General features: G+C 43.4%; 1 long non-coding RNA gene across 1 annotated transcript in view; it reads left to right on the plus strand.

Annotated features, from left to right (window-relative positions):
• LOC113479778 overlaps positions 1-10817 on the plus strand; it is an 18568-nt gene that overhangs the window by 7188 nt on the left and 563 nt on the right. The window contains exons 2-3 of the long non-coding RNA XR_003398337.1: positions 5423-5563; positions 9985-10143. This is a non-coding gene — a long non-coding RNA (uncharacterized LOC113479778). The remainder of the gene's footprint in view (positions 1-5422; positions 5564-9984; positions 10144-10817) is intronic.

Genomic DNA, 10817 nt, shown 5'->3' on the forward strand with positions numbered 1-10817 from the left:
CCCCCCCCCAGTCTTTTGTCTGTACACTTTTAAATGGGTGAGAGACCCCCTGGTGTCCTTATCTCGATTCCTGAGCCTTTTCGTTTAATTTTTCTCCTTCCCAGTGCTGAGCGGTGCTCTGTTTCCTTCGGGGCCTAAACAACTATAGGAGATTAAGCATACCAAAATATTTCATTTTTTGTTTGTTAGGATTACGACTACTTAGAGTTCTCTGTAAGCATTAACCAGTGGTGTCTAGCTATACCAGGTTGTACAGTTACTCTTTGGAAATATGACCAGCAAACTTTCCCACTATGTGTGCAAATCTAAAATACAACAATATAGAGGCATCTAGATGAACATGATAGCAGACAAAACAGCAGCATCTGTGTAAAATGTTACCTACAATGTTTGGAAAGGGAAGAACTGGGAAACAGAATTGGTAATTACCAAGAGATTAATTTTTCAGTTAGAGTTGTGTTTTGAGATGTTTTTATAGATGTTTTGGAAGGGTAGGACACTATAGAATGGTGATCCTTAAACAACGGGACATCTTTTCAAGGGTTCAGGTTGGAAAAAGTAAATGGTGGATAGCATTGTGTGGAAGCAAGCCCTGTCACAGCTCCCATCAGCTGTGGGCTACATCTGTGCTAGTAAATTAAACAGTAACAGAGAGTGGTTTTTGGTTCTTAGGCCAGCTGGCAGGACTTGACCTTGTCCATATGTGTTGGGTGGGGGGTGGTAGTGTGGGAGGGGTTTACAGGGGTGGCTCCTGTGAGAAGCTTCTGGAAGCTCCCCTGTCTCCAAATCAGACCCACTTCAGGCCAAGGCCAAGTCAATTAGTGATGGTGGCTGCATCTCTGTGATAACACATTGAAGAAGAAAAAAAAAAAAAACTGCTGGGAAGCCTGCAGCAGAGAGGAGTGGGATGTGAGAGAAACAACTCTGCAAACACCAAGGTTAGTGACGGAGCAGGAGAGGTGTGCTGGAGCAGAGACTCCCCTTCAGCCCATGGTGAGAGGGCAGGCTGTGCTCCGGCAGTCCTGGAGGTTCCCCGTGGAGCCAATATCCACCTGCAGCCCATAGAGGACCCCACACCAGAGCACATGGCTGCATCCGAAGAAGGCTGGGACTCTGTGGGGAGCCCACGCTGGAGCTGTCCCTGAAGGACTGCACCCTGTGGTAGGGACCCACGCTGGAGTAATTCATGAAGAGCTACAGACTGTGGGAAGGACTCACATCAGAGAAGTTTGTGGAGGCCTGTCTCCTGTGGTCGGGAGCCCACGCTGGGTCAGGGGAAGAGTGCTCCCCCTGAGGAGGAAGGAGTGGCAGAAACAATATGTGATGAACTGACCACAACCCCCATCCCCTGCCCACTGTGCCTCTGGGGGGCAGGGGTTAGAGAAATGGAGAGCAAAGTTGAGTCTGGGAAGAAGGGAGCGGTGGGGGAAGTTGTTTTTAAGATTTGGTTTTACTTGTCATTATCCTACCCAGATTTGATTGGTAACAAATTTAATCGATTTTTTTTTTCCCCAAGTCAGGTCTGTTTTGCCCATGATCATAACTGGTGAGTGATCCTCCCTTGTCCTTGTCTCAACCCATGAGCCTTTCATTATATTTTCTCCTCCCCATCCCACCAGAGCAGAGGGAATGAGCAGGGGCCATATGGTGCTTGATTGCAAGCTGGGCCTAAACCATGACACCGTAGTGTTAAACTCCTTCAGCTGAGCTGTGTGGAAGCTGCCTGTTGGATCTAGTTCCTGGTCTGTGCTAACAGCAAAATTTGGGAAATGCCTTGCTGGTGCAGGGTGAAGCATGCTGGAGCCAATCTGCAGATGTAGTATAGCTGACTGTCAAGTTCCTGTGCCCAGAAGGGGTTTCTGGCACTCTTTTTGACTTGTGCAGTTTCAGCCCTCTTGCCTACCTCTGGATACTTGTATTTACTCTACCAGTGTGTTATTTCAGAGTTCAGAATTATCATATATGCAGAAATGTAGTGTGGTGCGAGAAGCACTTAGCATTTGCAAGTACCTTAAACTCTTCCCTGACTTTCTGAACCTGACATAGGCAAATCCTCATTAGCCCTGTTAATGACATGAGATGCCAATGGAGCTGGGAAGTTGTTTTGCAATAGTGATAACTCCTGTTTTGCAGGTCAGACGCATCACTGAAATGTGACCCTTTAGAGCTGGCAGCTCTTTTACAATCAGGAGAGGGCAAGCGCTTTATGAAAACTTACAGGTAGTGTGGAAGAGTGTCATCAAGCAGATGGTTTCTGGTTGCCCCAGTCAAAGAGTTGTCTTTCAAGACGTGTCCTAGATTTTAACCTATTGAACAAGAACACAGCAAATCAAATGGAAAACACATGGTTCACTGCTCTCAGTTTTGATAGCATCAGGAAGGTCAATCAGAGATTAATGGGTGTAACTATTTTCTAAGCCTATCTGTAATGCTTTTAGCTTGGTTTCCAAAGGAAACAGGGCATACGTGGTAATTCTCTTCTGTTTTTTTCCTTCTCAGTAGTTCTTACCCTGACCAAATCTGACAAGTATGTCAATTCTTACAAGTTTTATCTAACCAAGTATAGGAGAGAGTCTTTGTCAGTGTCGTCCGTGAGGGAAGACAGTGTTTAAGCTCAGCAAAAGACAAGCAGAGATTGCACAAGAAACAACACTTCTATAAACACCACAGCTGAAGGAAGAGCTTCATCTTGAGTTTTCTCCTTCATTAAGAGAGATCTATAAGTAAGTAGGGCTCAAAAACTGCCTTTCAGGTACTATCTATCATACCTCCATCTTTTTTCCAGATTTTGTCCACATTTTGCAAATGGGATAAAGTAGATAAAAGCAACTCTGCCTTAGTAGGTAAGAGCAGTGCTAGAAAAGGATGATGTCATTATCGGGCTTTGCTGTCTGGAGCTAGCACTGCTCAATGTAGCAAACTGCAAAGAGATCCAGCTGCCTGGTCCTGAAAAATGCTGTGTGCTCAGAAATCTGTGCGTGCTGCAACTTGTCTGCAGTGGTAACAGACATGAACAAAGAGGTGTATTTTGCCCAGAATGGGATATTTTAAGACACCACTTTTGGATATGCCTTGCCATTTCTGTGACTTTTTGTGTTTCATTTAGTACAGCAGCCTAAATGCAAGGCCAGGGTGACAGAGCTGTATGTAAAACCTCAGATGGGTTTCAGGAAGGGAGAAGGCAGTAGTCAGAGGTATGGCTTGTTTTCCAATTGTTTCTAAATTTTTTCTTCTTTTGTTCTTTTTCATGTGTGTCTCGGCTTTCTCAGTGCCTTCCAACTATCTTCCATTCCCTCTTTTTCTGTGAACTCCTTTGCTATTCACTTTGTAATTTTTCTTCTCTATTTTTCTCCTCATTGCTTTGTTATTTCAGGTAAATCTTATTTATCTGTTTTGAGCCTTCTCACTACATTTAACTCTTTCCTGAGACTTTTCTTTCCCGTTTTTAGACCTCTGTATTTTGTCACCTTTGCCTCTGCTGATACTGCCTGAATTCAAACACTGTGACTCAGCTGGACAGCAGACTTTCCTGGGTACTGAAGAGACCCTTCATTTGATGGGGATCAACTAAAGACCAAGTACGAGAATCTAATTTCTAATTAAAGCAATACCATGCCTTTCCCTGATCATGGCCTCACTTTTCTACAGCTCTAAGGGGTGTGGAGAATTGGGTGCCATTAGGACCAGTTGTCTCTAACTGGAAATAACAGAGCTGAACTTTGTCAGAGCAGAACTATGGCTGTCCAGTGTCATTTGACACACGCATGTTGCATTTGCAGTACAGTGAACCCAGGAATGCTAATGGCACTCGCATCCAAGAGACACGATGAAAATGAGTGCTTGCCTTCAGCTATTTCAGTGTGCTGTTATTTTGGACCATTGGCTATGAATGAAGTTCAAGCCAAATTGAACACAAATCACCTAGAACTGCATGTACAAAGTCTCAGATAAAATTAGCAGTAGAGCCACTAGCCTCATGCAGCTTAAGTGAGCCATCATTGCATCTCTCCCCCTAAATGTCAATACAGCTCTTTCTGCCTCTGTGCTGCTCTACATTTGGGGGCACATAGCCTTGGCAATGCTTGATTGCCACCACACGCTCAAACGCTGGCTATATGGATTGCCTTCCTGTATGGCATTTTGTGAGCGTGCCGAGTGACTGCTGAAGATTAACAGGACTTGTGACAGTGGGGACTGATGTTTGTTCTGTCTCCAACAGCATGCAGGTAGCGATGGGGAGGCTCTTATGCACTGTCCTTCAGGTGACCTTTCTCCTTTGCACAGGAGGAAGGCTCATTCTGCTGGCTAGTTTTCAGCAACACAGGAGGGCTCAGAAATTACAGGCATTGGCCACAGGGACACCATTTCAACTAATTTCTGGATGTGGGGGGGAAAGGACAGTAAAAAGAAATGCAGGAGTTTGTATGGGAAATGTTAGAGGACTAGATGACTTCTGTTCGAGACCCCGGAGCTGTGTGGCTTTGTGTGTCTGTCAGTAATCAGGAGCAGGAAAGAGCCACTTCTCCCTAATTGTCCCTCTAATTTTCTTTAATTGAGGAAATGGCTCTTTCTGTGGACATTTCTCTCTGTTGGGAAGGTTAATGCTACCAAAGGCTGCTTCAGGCATCTTGTGCAGTGCTTGAATGAATGGGAGGAGAAGTGCCTCTGGCTGCATGGCATTTATTCATTGCCTCCTCCTTGAGAGGGAGGTTAGTGTATCGCGGCATGATTAAGGGCAACAGAATCTTGCCCTAAATCAGAGAAAGCTTAGCAAGAAATTAAAACTGACTTCCTCAGGCCACATATATTTGTTTTCTTTCTGCTGTCTTTCTCCCATCACGGAGCTCTAGCATTGTTGGCACGTACGATCTAATGGGTACACCAGGGCCAGCAGTGTGATGGATTTTAATGTCACAGAGTACTGAGTGAAGCACATAGGAAAAAAAAAAAAAAAAAAAAAAAAAAAAAAAAAAAAAAAAAAAAAAAAAGAGAAAAGATCCTTGGATTTCATTGCACAAATAAATGTCAGAATGAAACAGGTCTGGCATGACTTCAGCTCCCTGCTACCCAAAGTCAGTCACACTGAAATGCTCATATAAGCAAGAAATATTGTACTGCTCTGGCACAGGTGAAATATGGGGTCTAGAACAAACCTTGCTGACCACTTAAATGCCACTTAAAACTTAAGAATAAGTTCAATAGCACTTTAGTGGAGTCTGGGACTTTCCACCCAGCCTTTTCACAAGGGTAACCAGTACTGCAGGTTATCAAGCCTGGGTTGGAGGGGTGAGTATGATGCTGTGCTGTGGGACCCCAGTTGAAGTTTCCCTCACCCCTTTTAAGTCCCAAGTTGAAGACAGAAAGTGTGTGTCTTACACTGTGCCATCACCAGATCTTGAGCCTATGTTTTTGTGCAGCACAGGTCACCATTTCCCAAGCTGAGCCTGGGCATCCCCAGCTCTTCCCGTCAGCACCTCCAAGAAAAAGGATGATCGGGAACACATCTCTCAAAGGCAAAGCAAAGGTGACTTGGTGCCTGGGTGTGATGCTGGCTGAGATGGAGGTAAGGGTATGGTCATAGAGAAATTCAGCAATGTGTAGTGAATTCAGATCATATATATATGGCTGCCTCCAGATGTGCTGCTTGCAGTTCTGCTGTGTGACAGCAGCTCAGGTCAGCTCTATTCAGTAAACATTTAGCCTGGACTTACTTGGCTCAGGAGATTAGCTATTGGTGTTTAATGGTTTTCATTGGAAATCCTGTAAGTAGAAAAAGGCTGGGCTTTCTTTGGTTTTACCCTTTTCCCTACCACTTTGCACAGTGTTTTTTTCTCAATTGGAGCAAAACACTACATCTTCAAGGGAAAAAAAAATAAAAGCCAGAAGAGAGCAAGATTCAGCAGTACAAAAGTCTTTCTTTACAAAATAAATAGCCCTGAAGACCTGTCAGAAATATTTTTGAGCTTTTAGTTAAAATATTGCTTGTTACAGCACAATCTCTCATGATTGCAGAGTCTTTCCAGAATCTGTGGTTGTTGGAGGGCAGATATCTAACAAAGAGCGCAGAGCAGCAAAATATTCATTAAGTACCCTGGCAAGGGTACACTTGTGGCCAGGTCTAGGTCCCAAAGATATCTTTTCCTTCATTAGTTTCTCCATTTCTGCAGACATTACAATTACACATCCACCTTGGTCTGGAAATAGTCTAATCTTTATTTGCCAAAATGATAGTTTAAAGCTAGAAACTAGCCTAAGAGGCATCATGTCAATTGAGCAAATAATCATAACCGTTTCCATGTCTCCTGCAAGATTTTTCTTATTTAAAAAATAATAATAAAAAAGCTGAAACCAAGCACTGAATCTTTGTGTAACCCAGTGAGTGCACAGACAATAAAACTGTTGTATTTGTGTCTCTCTCTTACCCTTATCTTTCTTCAAAGTATCAAAAGAGGAAGACAATAAAACCAAATACTTTATAGCATGGTGACCTCTGAACTGCGCTGTTTTAAATGAGTAGCCATATAACCTAACACAATATGACAGTTCTGTTTCCCTTGCTGATGTCAGGCTGAAATGTAAGGTGAGGGTTGTGCTCTGTATATAGCTTTTGAGCTGCTACTTGAAAATTTGGTTTAGTTAATGTGGTACAGATGTCTGGAGTTACTTGTGTGGCAATGCCCTTAAGGGTTGTTTCAATTAAAATACTACAGTATAAAATCAAATCGTTAACTGTTTGGGATGGAAATCCCAGCTCCTAAAGAGTTCATTAGTACAAAACTTTAATGTTAATCAAAACTGTATGAATACCATGGTTTTTGGTTCACAGGCTGAAAGAGGAACAAAAGGTAATTAAAACCTCTGGTTGTTCTTGATGAAAGAAAAGACAACCCCTGTGTGTTGGAATAATTTTATTTGACCAAAATCACTGATGTTTTGACTTTTAAACATAACATTTACCTTGAAATTTAAATTCTGTATTCAGTGACAAGAAGCATTGAGTGGAAAACAATGTCCTGATTCTTTTAAAATATATCTAAACAAACTGGGCACTTGCAGTACTCACCCATTCCTCTTCCTCCCTCCCTCTCTTGTTTCTGTCAGCATCATCATGCATTTGCCAAGTTGCCTATACGGGACACCCAGGAGAGCCTGTCTCTTTTTAGGTAAAGCATGGCATATCTCAGAAGATACCCTTTCAAAAGTGCTTGTGATCACCTGGTCATACTTAAAAAGTCATTCTTTTCTCAGTTTCTTAAACTGTACACTTGTGCTTTCCTTTGGAAGATCCATTAACTTGTACATACTATAGGGACAGAGCAATGGCTTCCCATGAGGTCATGAAATCCTTCATAAAAGAGTTTACCTCTAAATTGTCTGATGCGCTTTGCTGGGATAATTCTTTGCTGTCTGAGAGAGTTTTTGTAGCATCATTGCTAATGAACCCCTGAGTGCCTCAAACATGGTGCTCTGGGACGAGGTGAGGACATATTTCACACTCTTCTGGAAGCTGTTTTGGTGTGAAAAGAAATGGGCCAGATTTACCCATTTCCACTATTTTATGATCCTTTATATAGGAAAAGAAGCTGTTGATAGCACAGCTTAAGAGAAAAATGTGTTCCTCAATAGTGCAGCCCTATAACATCAGGTAAGAGTTAGAATTGAGGACATTTCCAGGGACTTGCTAACAACTTACCTTCAGGGGAGAGACATGTTATGCCCACACTGCTGTTCCTGACTGGTGGAGAAACTTTCAGGCTTGATTTTTTTTTTTTTTTTTTTTAAACTCTGAATTTGGAGAAAAAGTGCTCTGGCATAAACGTCAACCTGAAAGGAGTTTTGGGCGTGGTCCCTTATGCTTTTTTGGTACTGAAAGTCAGTGAATTTTCACACATCTCTGGTTTCATTGAGTGAGTCTCAGTCCTCTGGGATGCAGGCTTCAAACTGGTAATCCTCTAGCAATAGAGAGGTTCATTTCATCCTGCAGAGGCAGATCTAGTAATATCATTTTTGCATTTGCTTTGGTGACAAGATGGCATCTTCATCTGTGAAAAACAACCTAGAAAGTCTCTAGAATGGTGGTGCAGAAAGAAATCGAATTCATGGTTGGTACTTATGACAAGTGTCAGTACAGCAACCTATGTCTCATTGATAGCAAATTAATGGTAAACATTGTGAGTGATGGGGTTGTTCAAAGGGCTGAAATGAAACTTTGCTCTGACTCTCCAACGTGCTTTAATTTCCAGGCAGACAAAGCCTTTGCCCACCTTGAGAAGTGCACCAAGAGCAGCTTAGGAGACTGGAGGGAAAAGCAGCCTCAAAACCAAGGTTTGGTCACTCGTAGGTCCAATCTACAAAGAGGAACAGTAATCAGAAGGTGATACTGGTGTTTGATGGGATGGCTTGACTGTGAGCATCTTAATCCTGCTGTTGCTGGATCCAAAGCTGATCTATAGCTGTTAGAGTCTTGCAAAGTTCTTCCAGCAGCACCACAGCAGTTTGAGTGATTTTTAAAGATGTGATAGAGTAATAGCATCTTTGTTTGGCACATGTCTGTGGAACAGATTGCTTCTGCAACCAGATCATTTCGTTTACTTGCTTTCTGTCCATGTTCTCATCTCTTTAAAATGGGTACTATAATGCTGTCTCATTATGCACAGACTTTATGGGAGAGGTTCAGTAATCATTATGAAAAGGTCAGATGCTTCTGTGAAGGGCACCTATAAATGAGTCTATAAATAAATAGTTTGGAAGCCTTTAGGAGAGGCTAACAACTTATTTATCTTTTATCCTGCTGGTTGCAGGGGAGGTATAAAAGCACTAGCATTCTGCTAATTAGTTTAACGTTCAAGTTTTGGTTTGGGGGCACTGAGACACTGCTGGGTATAGCAATTGGCTTGATACGAGACCTGACCAGTGCTGAGCTTATACCAGTGCAGACTGCGGCTCTATGAGATCTGTGCTAAGCCTTGTTGGGGACCGCATTTCTTATTTGGGACACATATGTGTTTTATTGAGATGATGCTAGCTGCAAAAGACATCCTCGGCAGCGTGGCACCATTTTTCCACTTGGCTTAGAGGAGAGGAGCAACTGTTAGTAATGCTTTTTATTGACTAGTCTGAGTGCTTCTAGTTGTTGAGGTAGAGTTCAATAATGTCGAGTCTGGACTTGAAACACTCAGCTGTCTAGTTGCAAGGAGCTGGTTTCATTCCACACTCTAGTGGTGTTTAAGGCAGGTAGCAAGAAACACCTCATTTGCTTGGAGGTCATGACACTTTCTGTGGGGGAAGACACTCCTGATCTGCCTGTACACCAATAGTACGGTTATTTTCAGTGCAATAGGTTCTGGCTGTGGTGGAGTTCAAAGAGAATCCCAGTTCTGACAGATGGCAAGGGATGGGGAAAGTCTCAGGGCTACTGGGGGGCTACCTCTTTGAAAGGCTTCTCTCTCGAGCAGCTTATTTAATCACTTCAGTATTGGTTAGTTTTTTGTCACCTGAGATTCAGCACCTCTGGCTGTAGAGAAGTCAACAGTCTCCGTGTGGAGGTTTTCAGATCCTCTGGCAGCTGACCCTTAATACACAGCTCCTTAGGAGACCCCATCCATCTCCTTGATCTCTGGCTGCAGACCGAAGCACAGAAAAGCCACTTTACTTTGATTGTAGGACATAGAGTGCCCCCCTCCTTTTCTCTCCAACCAAGGAATCTGGAGTTATGAAGGAAATTCAGTGCCAGAACATCATGGTGTGTCTGAATCCATCTTGCTCCAGGCTGCAAATCTGCTTAGGCCTCTGACTGTTCACTGTGAACAGCCTGATCCCACCTGGATTTCTTTTTTCAGCAGTTTGAGGGAATGGGTCTCAAACCTTCAGTTGCTTCATGACAGACAGGCTCGTTTCTACCTGCTGAGCTTGCACAGGATGGAACTGGGTGTTGTACTTTTTGCAGATGGGATTTTAATGATTACACCCTTTCTTCTGTTGCAGCCCTCCCTTTCAGAGAGGTGGGAGACATGTGTGGCCATGAAGAGAAAGAGCAGAGACTACTTAAAAAGGAAAATGCACTGATGCACTAGGAGGAGAAAAAGTGAACCTGCACACTTTGTTCCTCACAGCAAGATGACCTATCTGAGGAAGGCAAATTTGGTAAGTGGCTTATTTTGTCTTCAGTCTACTGTCTCTTCTTATTATCTCAGAACACAAAATGTTCTCCTGCTTTGGCATTTGCACTGCTTTGATTAGGCTGGAGAGAACTGTAGGGCAGCCCCTTTCCTCTGGTGGGGCACTGAGACACTTCAGCCCAAGAATCAGGAGAATGCCCACTCCAGAAACGTAGAGACAATAGGAGCTACAGCAAAAGTTACATCTGAAGAGCACCTGTGTTCATGAGGGTTTCCACCCTGGTGCTAGAGGAAAGAAGTAAACAGCATGTTATCACACGGCCAGTTAGTTTAGCATCTGGCCGATCGTCCTGAGCACCCAGGGCAAGTGTGTGGTTGGGGGTTCAATTTCTACAGACTGGCAGTGCTTGAATTGGTATTGTTGTATGTATTAATTCAGCAACATGGGAGCTTTTCCATTGGCACATCCAGTATAGCAATGTTGTTCTGTGTAAAATACAGCAATATGCTGGATTCCTAGCTTTGCTAGAAAAACAGGGCTGTAAAGAGCCTAAGTCTGGGCCCCCGCTAGCTTGGCAATGCTCACTGTGTGTTGCCTTTCAGTGAGTTAAAGGACTTCATCTTCAGAATCACTTGGTCATTTGACCCCTTTCTTTTCCCCCTGCTTCTCCCCCCTCCCTCCCCCCCTCCCCCTCACCC

This window comes from Athene cunicularia (assembly GCF_003259725.1).
Source record: "Athene cunicularia isolate RWA chromosome 4 unlocalized genomic scaffold, athCun1 chr4_part2, whole genome shotgun sequence".
Lineage (NCBI taxonomy): Eukaryota > Metazoa > Chordata > Aves > Strigiformes > Strigidae > Athene > Athene cunicularia.